We start from the raw sequence: 14948 nt of genomic DNA, 5'->3' as shown, positions 1-14948 counted from the left end.
ATTATTCACAGTAGCCAAGACTTGGAAGTAACCCAAGTGCCCATTAACAAATGAATGGATAAAGATATGGTATATATAGATACAATGGAATACTACTTAGCCATAAAAAAGACAAAATCATCCCGTTTGCAACAACATGGAGGGATTTTGAGTGTATTATGCTAAGCAAAATAATCCAGACAGACACAGACAAACACTGTATGATTGCACTCATACATGGAAGATAAATACATGGATCAGGAGAACAGATTAATGATTACCAGAAGGGAAAGGAGTGAGGGCAGGGTGAAAAGGGTAAAGGGGCACATATGTATGGTGACGGATAAAAACTAGGCTATTGTTGTAGTCTATACAGGAACTGAAACATAATAACGTATACCTGAAATTTATACAATGTTATCAGCCAATATGACTCCAATAAAATAAATTATTTTAAAAAAACAGAACTATTTCCCCCCAAAAAAGATAAAGAAATTGCCTCAGCCACCCCAACCTTCAGCAACCACCATCCCGTCAGTCAGCAGCCATCAACATTGAGGCAAGACCTTCCTCCAGCAAGAAGATTAGAACTTGCTGAAGACTCAGATGATGGTTAGCATTTTTTAGCAACAAGGTATTTTTTAATTAAAGTACATATATTGTTTTTTTAGACATAGTGCTATTGCACACTTCATGGACTACAGTATGATGTAAACATACCCTTTCGTGTGCACTGGGAAACCAAAAAATTCATGTGACTCGCTGGATTGTGATATTTGCTTTATTGCCGTGGTCTGGACCAAACCTGCAATATCTCAGAGGTATGCCTATAATAAAATTTTATCTTTAGAGGGTCATTTCTGTGATGAAATGCAGCTTTTTCCTAGCATTGACCATATTCTCTTTTAAAATGCAGCATTCCTGTGAAAAATAATTAAATGGCATTCATCTGTCAGTGATTTAATACCCTGGTTGTCTTCTTCCCTAATAGGAGGGCTTAAAGGCAGAAGGTAAGAAGGGCAATTCTACCATTTGGTAAGAAAAATGATGAAAAGGGCTAATTCGAGAACAGGGGAAGTTGTACTGGAATTCAGAACTACTAAAGAATCCATTGCCAACTTGCTGAGTGACAACCGCAGTCCCCAAGAGAAGGGCCAAAAGCAAGCAAAACACCACTACAGGGTCAAACCCCAAATTTGCCTTCATTGGGTTTTTCCCAAGAACTGACGCTGTTTTTGGGTCTTCCCTAATCAAAATAACTTTCAGTGTGGGGCTGGTTAAGCACACGCGCTCCGCTGTGGCGGCCCGAGGTTCGCAGGTTCGGATCCCGGGCGCGCACTGACGCACCGCTTGGCAAGCCATGCTGTGATGGCGTCCCATATAAAGTGGAGGAAGATGGGCACGGATGTTAGCCCAGGGTCACTCTTCCTCAGCAAAAAGAGGAGGATCAGCAGATGTTAGCTCAGGGCTGATCTTCCTCACAAAAATAAAATAACTTTCAGTGTAATGGCAAATAGCCCCGAGTAGGGGCTAGATTGGAGGAAGGAAAAGAGAGGAGCCAGGCCTTAAATGAGACCCTTATTTTAGGATTAAGAAAAGTTAAATGTGTGTGGTGTATGGGTCTGGTGTGTGTAGGGTTGTTCATAAGTATTGGGTATGTGTGTTGGAGTGTTTGTGGGTGCTGTGTGCGTGTTGGGTGAGTGGCAGAGTTATTTATGGGTATTGAGTGTGTGTAGGGTTGTTTTTGGATGTTGTGTGTGTGTGGGTGTGTGTAGAGTTGTTTTGGGGTGGGGTGTGGGTGTGGGTGTGTGTGTGAAATGTTCCTCCTTTAAACTTAGACTTTTCACACTGGAAGTTTTACTTTTAGCTTCCTGGGGTTCTGGGGCAAGAGGAGAAAGGGTATTTTCTTAGGGGAAGCCACAGCACTGGGGTCTTTTGAACTGTAATCCAGTACAGCCAGATTCTATTAGCCTCCAGGACACAATGTGACACCTCTCATTTCTCGTACGCTGTGGGCCAAACAGATTTTAAAAAAAAAAAGAAAGAAAGAAAGAAGAATCAACACAGATGTTCAGAAATGAACCACAAGACTGGGCCAGAGGAGAAGGTTCTCTGATCATGGGAACAATGAGTCACTTCACAAAAGGAGTCCAGTCCTGGGGGAAGTGATACCTACCGGTAAAGGATTCCTAGCCAGCTCCTTGTGGGTTGGGGAATTTTTCAGTCACCCTGGAATTGTGGCTTTTCACAACAGAATTTCCAACAACCTACATGGTGGAAAAACACTCTGAATGTAACTTAAATGATAAAAATAAGCCTATTTAATACTTATATTCAATTTTTAATGCTAAATTAAACAGTCTTTCACTGATTCCTCCATTCATTCACTCAGCAGACATTTATCTAGTATTTCAGTGTGTGGGCAAATACAACACAGCCCACGTCATTCATTCACCAAATGTGTGTCCCCTGCTCTGTGCTGGCTGCGGAGAACAGGGCAGCATAAGGCGAAGCATGCCTCTGCTCTTACAGAGGTCACATTCTAGCAGGGAATTCAGACACCAAGTAATTATTTAAGTGCTACAAGGAGAAATCTGGAAGTCCAGGAAGAATTCTTAGAGAAAGTGTATTCTGGGATCCCAGTAATGTTAGTCAACTGAAGCAAAGGCTGCTGGAAGGGGAGAGAGGGAAGAGAAGATTCCAAATACAGCGATACCCTGTGAGGGTCCCCAGGTGGCCCTGAGCGGGGAGGCACACAGTGTGTTTGAAGAACTGAAGGAAGCCTCCTTGTGTGGCTGGAGCACAGAGGGGAGGAAGACTGGGGTGAAAAGTGACTGAGAGGGAGGCAGGGGCTCCATCAGGCAGAGTCCCAGAGGTCATATTTTGTGTTACATCTATGCTAAGATCAAAAGGCTTCTCTCTTGAAGATGAGCTTTTGCTTCAAGGCCGTTGGGATAAATGTCATGAAGGGACATGCCTTAGTCTACTGTCTTCAGGTCACTGGGAAATATGCCTTCCTTTGGTTGGGCTTCCAGGCTACAGCCTGACACCTCATTGTGAGGGCAGTATGTGGGGGTCCATCTGAAATGAAGGGAAATCTTCCCCTAAAGGCTAGGTTTGCCTTTTGGACTTAAAGGGAAGAATTAGCCATGGAAGTGAAGTGCAAAAAGGATATTTCTGGTTTTGTTTCTGGTTTTGTTGTTGTTGTGTTGGTCATAGTGGTAAAATGATTAGTGGACAACATCAATGTTTTCCTTTATTATCTACTAAATTATAAAAGTGCATGGTTAATTTTCATTCTTCATTCATCACAGACAATCTCCCCATCGAAAACAGAACAAACCTGACTACAAATTTTTATTGACTCAGCGGGAATTGAGTTTGTGGATTATATAATAGTTGAACCTAGTCCTATACTCCATGTACATAGACATAACACCCACTATGGATTTGAGAGTGTTTGCAAATAATTTCTTAACTTCCAAAGAACAGGAATTAGAAAGGCTTGAGTCTATTTTTTAATATAATAGAATTATAGGAGTGCGATTCGTCTTTTTTTTTTTCAATCCTGTGGCTGTGCCATATTAGTCAATGAACTCAAAGACACAAATTAAAGAGTCCCATATCACTTAAGCCAGCAAACCACTCCAGCAGGGAAACTTCCATTCAAATCCTGCTCTGACTGGATCTACTGGAGTCCCTGATCACCTGGTAGGCATTTAATTTTTATCCTTGGGTGGGTTCTGTGGGCTTCAGAATTTCTCCCAAAAGTCTTATGGCTATACACATGCCCTGTCTCCTGGAAGCATTCAGTATATACTATATGACTACATATATTACTGTAAGTGTATCTTTTTTGGAGAAGTGTCCTGGCTCTGCTAGATTTTATAACCAAATAACCATAGAGCTATCAAGCACCTCGATCCGGCAGATGGCCCTGAGCGATCACCTTTGTACGTGAGCTTGTAGCAGCCCTTGGTTGAGCTCTGGTTCCAGTCCAATCTCTGGATACCCTGGACCCATTCTCCTTGCTTTTCCCCAGGCCAGAGAAAGGGGGAGGGACTATAAACATACTCTGGTATTAAAGGTACACGAAGGGGTAGAAATTAAAAGGAGTTTCCTATGGCTTTGAGCACCTACAATCCAAGATAGCCCACTGTCTGAGCTCTGGGGATTGCAGGTAGAAATAGTCAGAAGAGTTAGGATGGTTGATAAGGGCAACTGCTCTGTTCATGTCTCTAAGGAGACGGTCTATGGACTGTTGATGAGTTTGTGAGTGCTTTAGAAATAAGAAATTACACAGTGTTTTAGAAATCCAGAGAAACCTAGACACTAAATATAATTTGCAAACACTTCAGGAATGATGACAGAAGAAAAAGCTTTTAATTTTCCTTTATTTCCTCATTATTGAAAAGGTAATTGATCAGCTGAGTACAGATGAATTGTTATAATAAATCAATCACCTGTTGTTAGTGAAATTCTTGGGGTCTGAATCTTAATCTCAATTATTCAAATTTTTAACATTATCATCTCTAAATGTTTTTCTCTATTATATTAATGAATAACTAATAGACTAGAGTTTGTAGATCATTTAATATGAATTTATTTTATTTGATGAATAGAGTTTAATGTCAAAAGTAATGGTAGGTCTTTTAAGTTTTACCTAAAACGGTTTTGACAAAATGTTATATTTACAGCAACTACTTTTATTAATACTGTTTTCACTTTTACTTGGGAGCCACTACAGCAAAATGGTTTAAAGAATATCCCAGTTTTCATTAAGAAAAAGATCAAAAAGCCAATTGAAAAATGGGCAAAGGACATGAATAAAACAGCTCATGGAAAAGGAAACATAATAAACAAGCCTTAAATGTATGAGAAGGTGCTCAACCTCATTGATAATAAGAGAAATGCGGCTTCAATGAGATATCTTTTTTCCACCTATAAAGCAGGCAGAAACTCGAGCACATTCAACAGTGCATGTTGTTGGTGAGGCTGTAAGAAACCAGGCACTTACTCAAACTGCAGGAAGATGTGCAAATTGGTCAGTTAGTATAGAGGGGAGTTTGGCAATATTAAGAAAATAATAAAAACACATCTTTTGACCTGGGAATCCCTATTCTGGAGATTTGCCCTCCAGATGTACCAACACATAGGAAAAGATGGACATCAAGACTATTCATGGCAACATTGTGTAAGTAGCAAAAATTGAAACAACCGAAATTGAATCAATATGCGAGTGGTTAAAGAAATTATGGCACATCCATATGACAGAATATGCATGTATAAAAGAATAAGAAGGCTTTTTATGAACTGATGTGGAAAGATCTCCAAGGTGTATTATTAACAGGGAAAAAGCAAAATGTGTAGCCCACTGCCTTTTGTGTAAGAAAGGGAGGAACGTAGGAACGTATATTTGTACATTCTTGCATTTGTATTAAGAAACTCAAAAAGGATGTGCAAGAAACTAGTAAAAGTTGTTACCTGCATATTGGAGTTGGGGTCGGGGGTGGGCAAAGAAAACAGGGAGACTAGAGTGGGAGCGAGACTTTTCACAGCATGCTTTTTTAGATTGTTTGGTTTTTGAACCAGCTGAATATATTATCGATGCAAACAAGAAATTAAAAAATAAAGTGTGGACTCCAGAATTAGCTTTCCTGGGTTCAAATTCAGGGTCTGCCACTTAGCAGATGTGTGACTTTGGCAGCTTATGCTTCCTGAGATTTATTTCCTCACGTGTAAAATGAGGGTGATAATAATAGAAGCTGAACCGTAAGTTTAGGGTTAAAAGAAAACGACACTTGGGAAGCACTCACACAGGTGCCTAGCGCAGGTTAACTAGATGATACATTTGCTATAATTATTCCTCATTCAGTGATTCGGTGGGAGAGGGGCAAATTGGTTTGAAGGAAAAGTGCAGTCTCGGAAGATTAGGGTTTAGAACATCAGCTACTAGGTTTTGAAAAGATTTTAGAAGTGCATTTTATTAAGCAGAATTATTTCTTAATTTTGAGAACTAAATTTGATCATTTTACAGAGGAGGTATATAGATAAATTTTGCATTCAGGGTAAAACTGCGGCATTTAAAACCAAATGAACAGCTGCCTGAGTTAGCTAAAAGGCCTGGCGCTTGCTTGAACAATAGTGCTAATGCCATCTTTGTTTTCAGATTACATTACATCACCTTCTACAGTGTATCATTTTACAGGGACACGTTGTCACATTAAGTTGATTAGGACATTCTACCAGCTGCATGACACAGCATTTCAGGTGCTTACTGCCAGTGTGATGGTAAATGAGAACAAGTCGGGGAAAGAAGTTTCCAGTCTCTGTTGATACAACCGTGAGCCTATCTCCACCGCCTCAGACGGGCGGCTTCCCTGCAGAGGCTTGAGGACTAGGGATGGCCAGAAGGAACATTTGTTTAGTATCAGTATCTCTTATTTTTGCTGGATCTAGGACTGTGCTGAGCACTGACCCCACTGTGGTGAGTGGGATGTGGGCTGCACCTTGAGCACCCAGGAGGGACAGCTGCATCAGCAGGTAACTGTAGCGGGTGGCTCAGCTCGGCACGGAGATAGGTAGGAGGCCTAGGCGTCGAGGCGGGGCATGAAGGTTTCACAGAGAAGCAAGCTGCTTGGTTTGGTTCAGGTGGAAGATTGTCACCACGGCATGAAAAGAGCAAAGACTGTGGTATCAGGTGCCTGTAGCTTTGAATCACTTAAGCAGGTTCATTATTCCCTGTGAGACTCAACTTCTTCATCTGTTCAATAGGATGACGATTCACCTTGCAGGGAGGTTATGAGAATGAGGGATAATGCAGGTAAAGGAGCTAGGGCAGAGCCCAGCATGCAGTCGGTGCTCAATAGACGGCACCGATAATCCTAACGAGCCATTGTGAACGTAGGTCCCCGGGCGCAGGCATTCTCACTGGTGGGGTTCACTTCTGTATCCCCTAGGTGTGCCTGGAACATTGGCACCTAATACACTTATAACAAATGGATGACAGAGGGAGAAAACAGCACATGTAAAGGGCACCCTGGCCAGTCCGGAGGTCGTCAGTCACAAGGTTAGGCAGACCTCTGTGTGTGTGCGTGTGTGCACGCTCGCGCGTGTGTGTGTATACGCGCGCGTGCACGCGCGTGTGGGGGAGAGAGGCAAGGGTGGGCCATTGAGGAGGCGCTTTGCTGAAAGAAGTTTGAAAAGCTGATCCCACAATCAACTTGATCTGAGATTTGGGGAGAAACCATCCATAAAATCACTTTTTATAATGCCAAAATATTTACTTTTGGAAGGAGAGAGAAGAAAAGACCTGACAGGAGGCATTGGGATTTGGTTCTCTGGTATAAAAGGGCCATAAATCTTGGCTCGTTTTAACTAATGCAGCCTGAGATTTAAATGACTGTATTTGGATTGATGTTCTGCCTCTTCCTGTGACACACAGAGCTGCTTTGGGGCAAGAATTAAATCTACATGGGGAATCTGCATATTTTGTCTTTTCCAGGTTCAGAGATGCCTATAAACGACAATTCCTCAGGCCTCAACTTCCTGAAGCTGCTCCACTCGGCTGCCATGATTGTGGCGGGGCTTTGAGCCGTTTACAAAGTCCCACATGACCTACAACTTATTTCTACGACTTTCCAGTGATGCATCGAGTGCTCAGACAGCTGCATTTTGATGGGGAGTTGAGTCAATCTCTGAATAAACTTTAGAGAAAAGAGAGGCTGAAGGTGAGAAAAGCTAAGTCGTTCCCAGATTTCAAAAAGTGATTCTCAGCAAGATCTCTGGTTCCAGAAACGTGGTGGGTACACAGTCTGAAATCCCTCCAACTGCAGCTCTCTCTCAGGGCTAGGAGAACGGGAGAAACTTCCCTCTAAGTGTGGAGCTGAGTACGCAGGGACGGATGCAGTGCTGCCGGCGGTCAGAGGGGAAAAGGGGCTGAAATGTGAGCGGGAGGTCTGAGTCCTCCCTGCAGCCAGGCTGTGGCTGGGGTGGCATCCCCCGGCTGTGGGGCAGCCCAGAGTCAGGGAGGTGCCGCTGAGCACTGCAAATCCCGCGTCTAGCCAGAGCCACGGAGGGCTGCAATCTCCCTGAGCAGGGAGAAGAAAGATCTGTCCACCAGCAGAGACAGGTGACACCTAAGCTTCTCTGTCTTGTTCTGGACTTGGGGTGGACAGAAGTCTCCCCTGGGAATTCCTATTCATGGCCCTGCAGCACAGGGAGATGGCCTATGCAAATTCTAAAGAAAAGGATGCTGGCATAGCTACATTAGTAGCAACAAATTGATGTTAGGGTAAAAAAGCATTATTAGAGATTTTTAAATGTCCCTAAATAATAAGGAAATACACAATGCTGAGATTATACAATCCTAGTAACATCATCTCAGTATTAAAGCAAAAGTGGACAGGCTTCCAAGGAGAAATGGAACATATACCAACTTGGAGTTACTCCTTGATTATAAACTGTGTGAGGGTGGGCATTTCACGGCTTTGTCCACTGTTTACCCCAAGGGGCCAGAGCAGCAGATGCTGGACTAATATTGGTTGAAAGAATTGGTAAATAATGCTAAAAAAATTCAAGACTTTTGCCTTTCTGCAGCCACGTTCCCTTGCTATAGGAGATGGCAGAGTTAGAGCTCCTGAGAGATGCCCTCCCATCCTGGAGAGCATATCACCAGAGGCCAAGCAACCCAGCCCTGGAGGGGTTCATGCTGCATGGTGAGATCATTGTGAAAAACTCAAGCACCAAAAGAGTCAAATTAATTCTATGATTATATGGCTTAGTTGAGATTGGAATAATTCTTGGCGACGCCTTATGCTCAAGGCAGGAACAGTCAGTGACAATTTGGGCCCCTGGGCTGTGTATGGTCTGGCACAGAGCACACTCATAGGGGTCAGGAATGAAAAGTTTTGGAGCGCAGTGAATCAGTTTCCACTCTGTTTCTAGCCATGCAATTAACAAGGTCAACCCTCTTAAGGGAATTCTGCATCCCCAAGTTTGAGAGTCACACTCTAGTCCAGCACCTGTGGCACACTGTCTACAGCTGACCGTGCACCAGCCCTGAGCGCAAATCTCAACAGAAACAAGGAATTGCTATCACACAAACCATGTGCACTAGCACACATCCAATCAACCAGAAATTAGCAGCAACAAGCCCACCCCACCGCCCTTAGGGGAATGATGACGGCTCTACGGTTCCTCTGGCTCTTTCCTCCATTTCTTTCTCGTTGTAACTGGGCCCTCCAGGTTCAGAGCAACAGTGGACACAGCAGGCAGAGTGGACACACTTGTGAAGACACTTTCAGCTTTAATGGAAACAACACATGAAGTGTGTGTTCACTGTGGAATGTTTATAGCTCTGCTTCTTAGGCTGAGGAATTTCCCCTCTATTCCTATTTTCCTATGAGTTTCAATGAAACAGTGTTGAAACGCATCAAATGTTAAGTCTCAAAGCTGGGTGGTGACATGAGCGATGCATCATTTTACTGTCTGGCCTTTCAGTGCACTTCAACTCTGTCACAAGTAAACAAACCCAGGCTTTTCAGAACAAAAGAGCAGCTCAGATGTCCCTAACAACAGCGGCAGGTATGGAACACCAACCCCTTATAATGCTTTTGGACAATTTATATTGCACAAGAAATTTATTCAGGAAAAAAAGAAAATTGAGTTCAAACTTTCTTGGACAATGATTTATGATAATATGGGTCACATATTGTATCAAGGGCCTCTAAATTATGTATATGTATCTCCTGAGTATGAGTTTGGGGCCACTGTCATGCTCAATAGGTTTATATTTTGATGTGTTTCACTTACCTTAGAGTAAAATGAGGCCTTTTATGAAATAATGTTCACGGCACATGTGTCCTAGTCTATGTGATATGGATAATAATTCTTCTATCTAAATGAAATGATGATGTTGACATTATTCATGACGCATCCAGTCTACATGTGGAACAGGCGTTGAGAGTCCAGGCTCTGAAGTCAAACTGCCCGGGTGCAAGTGCCAACTGGGTGGCTTAACTGGCCACATGCCTTGGACAAGTTACTTGGCAACTCTGGGCCTTTATTTTTTCATTTTTAAAATGGAAATAATAATGGCACCTGCCTTTTTACATTGTTGTGAGGATTATGACCAACAAAATATGAAGAGTGCCTATACATATCTCACAGTTAACGAGAGGTAGCCAAGTAGCTTAAGAGCAGTTACTGGAAGCTGGGCACTGTGTCGACCTTACTGACATTATCTCCATTAATCCTTCAATATTAGGAGATAGACTCCACCATTATACCTATTTTACAGATGAGGTAATTGAGGCTTACTTAGAGAGATGAAAATTATTTTAAAGGTTTGTGGTTGTTTAATCTTTGCCTTTATGAGTGTTGTTGCTCATATATATGATCTATTTGATGCTACGTTTTTGATTACAAGTACAACCCTTGATTTTATGATTGTTCCCATGAGAAAATATTATCCACCTTGCAATGATTTACTTATGGTAGTGTTTTGGGGAATGCACTAAAGCAAAACACAAAATGAAATGAAATGAAAAATTCACTTAAATAGGGGCGGGCCCCATGGCGCAAGCAGTTAAGTGCGCTCACTCCACTGCGGCGGCCCGGGATTCGCCAGTTAGGATCCTGGGCATGCACCGACGCACCACTTGTCAAGCCATGCTGTGGCGGCCTCCCATATAAAGTGGAGGAGGATGGGCACGATGTTAGCCCAGGGCCAGTCTTCCTCACACACACACACAAAAAATTCCTCAGCGAAAAAGAGGAGGATTGGCAGATGTTAGCTCAGGGCCAATCTTCCTCTCACACACACACAAAAATTCACTAAATAAAATAAAGTAAAAGGAATTGCAAAGCCAGCATGGCACAGCAGAAGGAACATGGAACTGAGCATCAGGGTACCTGGGTCCCCTTCCTGGCCTGCCTCTAATTGCTGTCTGTGAATTACAGGCTGGTGCATGTCGTAAACAGGCTCCCTTCTAGTCAGGTAAGTGGTGGTTCGAGAGTTCGGAGAGCTGGATCCTTGTCCTTGTTGCTGGATTTCTCTGACCAGATTTCTTACCCATCGCCTTAGTGGACTGAAGCCGGCAGTCTCAAGGTTCACTTCCTGCCCTAATATTCCTTTTATCAGAAAAATGATTCCCTTTACCAGAAGCTATATATCTTGAAGGTTTTAGCGACCATCAGGTGTTAGCACTGAAGTATCCAGGCCTAAAAAAGTTTACAGACTGGGCCGGCCATGTGGCTTAGCGGTTAAGTGTGCGCGTTCCGCTGCTGGCGGCCCGGGGTTTGGATCCCGGCACTGACGCACCGCTTCTCTGGCCATGCTGAGGCCACATCCCACATACAGCAACTAGAAGGATGTGCAACTTTGACATACAACTATCTACTGGGGCTTTGGGGGAAAAACAAAAAAGAGGAGGATTGGCAATAGATGTTAGCTCAGAGCTGGTCTTCCTCAGCAAAAAAAAAAAAAAAAAGTTTACAGACTAATTTGGGGAATTTACTGCTCAGAGGCACCTACTGCTTCCTAAGTCTTGCTCTGTCATGTCACCAGGTGTTTGTTTTATGTGATATGGACATTGAGGAAAGGTTTGCCTTTTTTAGGAAGGATAAGAGCATGTTACTTTTGTTATAATAGTGGATATTCCTATTCTGTGAAATCCTGCATTCACACTACACAATTTGGAGAACACTTTGTAACAGATGGCATAAGCGAATCCAGATGAAACTCATTATTCAGGCAGATTAACCTCTTTCCTTGGCTGATGACACGAACTTTCCAGTGTTCCAATTTGTTATAACTTTAATGAGTTTGGACCCCCTTGGTTTTAAAGTATCTATGTCAGAAACAGTCACATTTAAGAGAAGATTTGAAATTTCTCCAAGTCCAAATGTGAGCTGTATGAAAAGAGATCTGGAAGGAAAGAAAATTTGAGAGGAAGAGTAGATATACAACAAAGATGAGGTATTCAGAATTCTCAGATTTTGCCTTTCCTGCAGATATTGACTTCTTCTGGGGCCCCAGGCAATTGTGCCTGCCATCAGTGTCTCATTTATCCCAACTGTAAAGTGAGGATAATAGCTATTTATATGCCTTGAAGGGATAGGTGGTGATTAATTAGTTAATGCCTTCAGTGTGCTTTGAAGTGCTAAGTGCTATTAAACTGCATTTACTCTAGTAATTTCACGAACTCAGGGTTCTTGTCACCAGCTGAGGAGTTGGGATCTCTTCATCAGATTTTTCAAATGGCAGAGCATCTGAGTTTTAATGCAAACTCCTTCTCAAAACCGGTTTACACTGGTATTTGCAATAAAAAAAAAAAAAAGAGTTAAACACTTGAGCAATCACCAAGTCCCAGCACACCGGGCAGAATAATCTCTTCCTGATAGTGGAGGTAAACAGGAGTTCCTTTTGCCCTTTTCGCTTGATTCCCTCTCCCCTAGTCTCCTGTATCTCAATATCTGTTCGAGTTTCACAGTCTGAAAAGTTTGCAACAGAAACTCAAGGTAATGCCCTTGCACAGCTCAGGAGCTGTGCTGGCACTCGCCGCTGGCCTGCCTGGGGGAGGAGCTGGACTGGCACGGGTGTCTGGCCCGCCTGCTCATTGTTGCCACAGATACAAATTTAACGGATACATAACAGGGCCTGGGTTTGTTACCTGTGCCCCAGCAGAAGAATACTGGAGGTCTCAAACAGGCTTTCTCTGAAGAGGTACCAGAACTACTTTAAAACGGCTCATTTACAACAAGAGCTTGCAGTTTGCATACATCGGAGTTTCTAGTTGATGTCTGCTCTTGAGTGCTTCCCGAAGTCAGGCGAGAGGGACCAGCAGAGTGGCAGAGGGCGAGCTGGTGGGCCAGCCGGTGTGGGTCAGCAGGCTTCAGGCTGACTCAGGGTTGCTCCAGTCAACCCCCAAGGCCTGCTTGCTCCCTCCTCTCCCCACCCCGCAAGGTAAACCTCCCACGGGTGTGGTCAAGCAGAGCTCAGGGCAAGAACCGTGTGTGCAGTGGCAGTGCTGTCCAATGGTGTGGGGAAACTGTCCTGCCCAGTGTCAGTGATCTTCCCTCTTATATCAGGCAGTGGATTTAGAAATAATTCCGATCTGTCAGCAAAAAGTGTGGAAAGGCACAATAAGAAAGGAAAGCCAAAGGATTCCACATCCTGGGCGAAGCCCTTTGCTTTTGCAGAGCCCCTTTAGCACCTCAGCCCTGTCTTTGCGCATCCAGTCTAAGAGCTATGTGGGTGACCCAGGCAGCGCTGTCAGGAAATCATTAGAGATAGAAGTAGAGGTTTCATTTAAAAAAAAAAATGTTACTAAAGAAAATTATACTTTTAAGAACCTCGGCCCGTTTCTTACCTTTCCTTCCTTCTTTGGGTTTGCGTCTTTTGCATGTATCTTCCAGGTTGCGCCTCTTCTCTTGGGATTGCGTGACATGTACTGCTTATCTTTTTTCTTGATTATATTTAATCAGCATTTTCTAAGTCAGGACACAGGAGAAATATTTTCTATTTTTTCCTTTAGTAGGCTAGCATGGCTTTGATATAAGATAAGACTCCCTTGTTGGTCTTCTGTTGAATAAACATTTCTGTTACAGATAGTACATGTGCCATGGAAATAACATGGCAGTGGAACTGTGATAACTCGCTGGCCCTTTTCCATGAGTGGGCTGGTCTGTTTCACTGCAGGCCGGTCCAGTGTGCGGGAACGGAGGGGTTCCTGGGGTCTGATTGGCAGACCTGACTTTCTGACAGTAGCTGCCTTATTGCTCCCAGAGTGCCCGGTATAACGGGGACAGGATGAATTCTTGATGGGACAGAACAGACCAACGTGCAGTATCTAAGGAACAGGCGTCAGGGATGAAAATTCTTCATAAACTACTTTACTAAGTAAATTTTGTGAAGGAACAATTCACTACAATTGTATACATTTTTTAAAGTCTGTAACTGTTAGAAATAGACCTAAAAAGGATATTGGCTTGCATCATAAGCAGAAATTAATACAAATCATAACAAATACCTTTTACAGAAAAATTGGAATGCAATAATTGCTTAAGGAAATGAGTTTTGTAAGTCTAACTCATTTTGCTTGCTATCTTCCTGGGGATTGTACAAAACATCCATTTTTTGTTTCGTGTCTTTGCACAATTTTGTTCTAAAATTATCAGCATGTATTTTCCTGCCTTGCTACACTTGGTATTCTTGAAATTAATTAAATTGTTTTGATTAGTAGCCGACAGACCCAACCTCTTTAAGCAAGTCTTTTCCCACGAGCTGAGGCCCCCGTCGGGACTCGCTGGCTGGAGCCCTCACTTGGATCTGCCGCTCTGGCTTCACGCTTTGGGAGGTGCTCCCAAGGTGACAAAATGCAGGAGGGGAAGCAGGGTCCACGGGAAGTCTGCACCTTCCATCCTCAGGCATTACAAGAATCAAGACGTGATTCTAGCCGGAGGGAAAGGTGTGCACAGTGGCGGTGTGGCACACAGTGGCCACCACCAGCCTGAGCCTGAACAGCCCTCTGCAGGATTGTCAGCTGCCAGCAATTTTTCTCATTTCATCCCAGAATGTGTTTAATTAAGTAGTTCTCTTTATTGCACTGATGTCTTGTAGGGAACATTTTTAAATTCTGGGTAAAACATGTCCTGATCACTTGAAGAGATACCCTTCTGATAGCACGTGAGCTGAGAGCAAAAACCGCTCTCCTCACTCTTCTCTAACTGCACCATTATTCATCCCTGTTTCAGACGTGCTTACAACCTAATGTTCTATTTAGTTTCTGCCCTTTCGCAGGGGCATAGTTGCTTGCTGTTTGTGGAGTTATTAGGAATATCAGCAAGATTGTAATTTTCTTGAGGACAGCAATCTTTTATCACATTTTTATTTTATGTTCCACACAGAACTTATCACAATGCAGAGCAGAGAAAGTGAGCTTCACTCGACAGAGATGTGAGGGTCG

General features: G+C 43.2%; 1 long non-coding RNA gene across 1 annotated transcript in view; it reads left to right on the top strand.

Annotated features, from left to right (window-relative positions):
• LOC147915349 (uncharacterized) overlaps window positions 1–7709 on the top strand; it is a 211251-nt gene extending 203542 nt beyond the window's left edge. The window contains exon 5 of the long non-coding RNA XR_015553881.1: window positions 7484–7709. This is a non-coding gene — a long non-coding RNA (uncharacterized LOC147915349). The remainder of the gene's footprint in view (window positions 1–7483) is intronic.
• Window positions 7710–14948: the final 7239 nt, after the last annotated feature.

Source organism: Ceratotherium simum, chromosome 13 (genome assembly GCF_057802395.1).
Source record: "Ceratotherium simum simum isolate JZ-2026a chromosome 13, ASM5780239v1, whole genome shotgun sequence".
Classification (NCBI taxonomy): domain Eukaryota; kingdom Metazoa; phylum Chordata; class Mammalia; order Perissodactyla; family Rhinocerotidae; genus Ceratotherium; species Ceratotherium simum.
The sequence above is the reverse complement of the archived record's forward strand: the minus strand, read 5'-3'. Positions and strand labels throughout refer to the sequence as shown.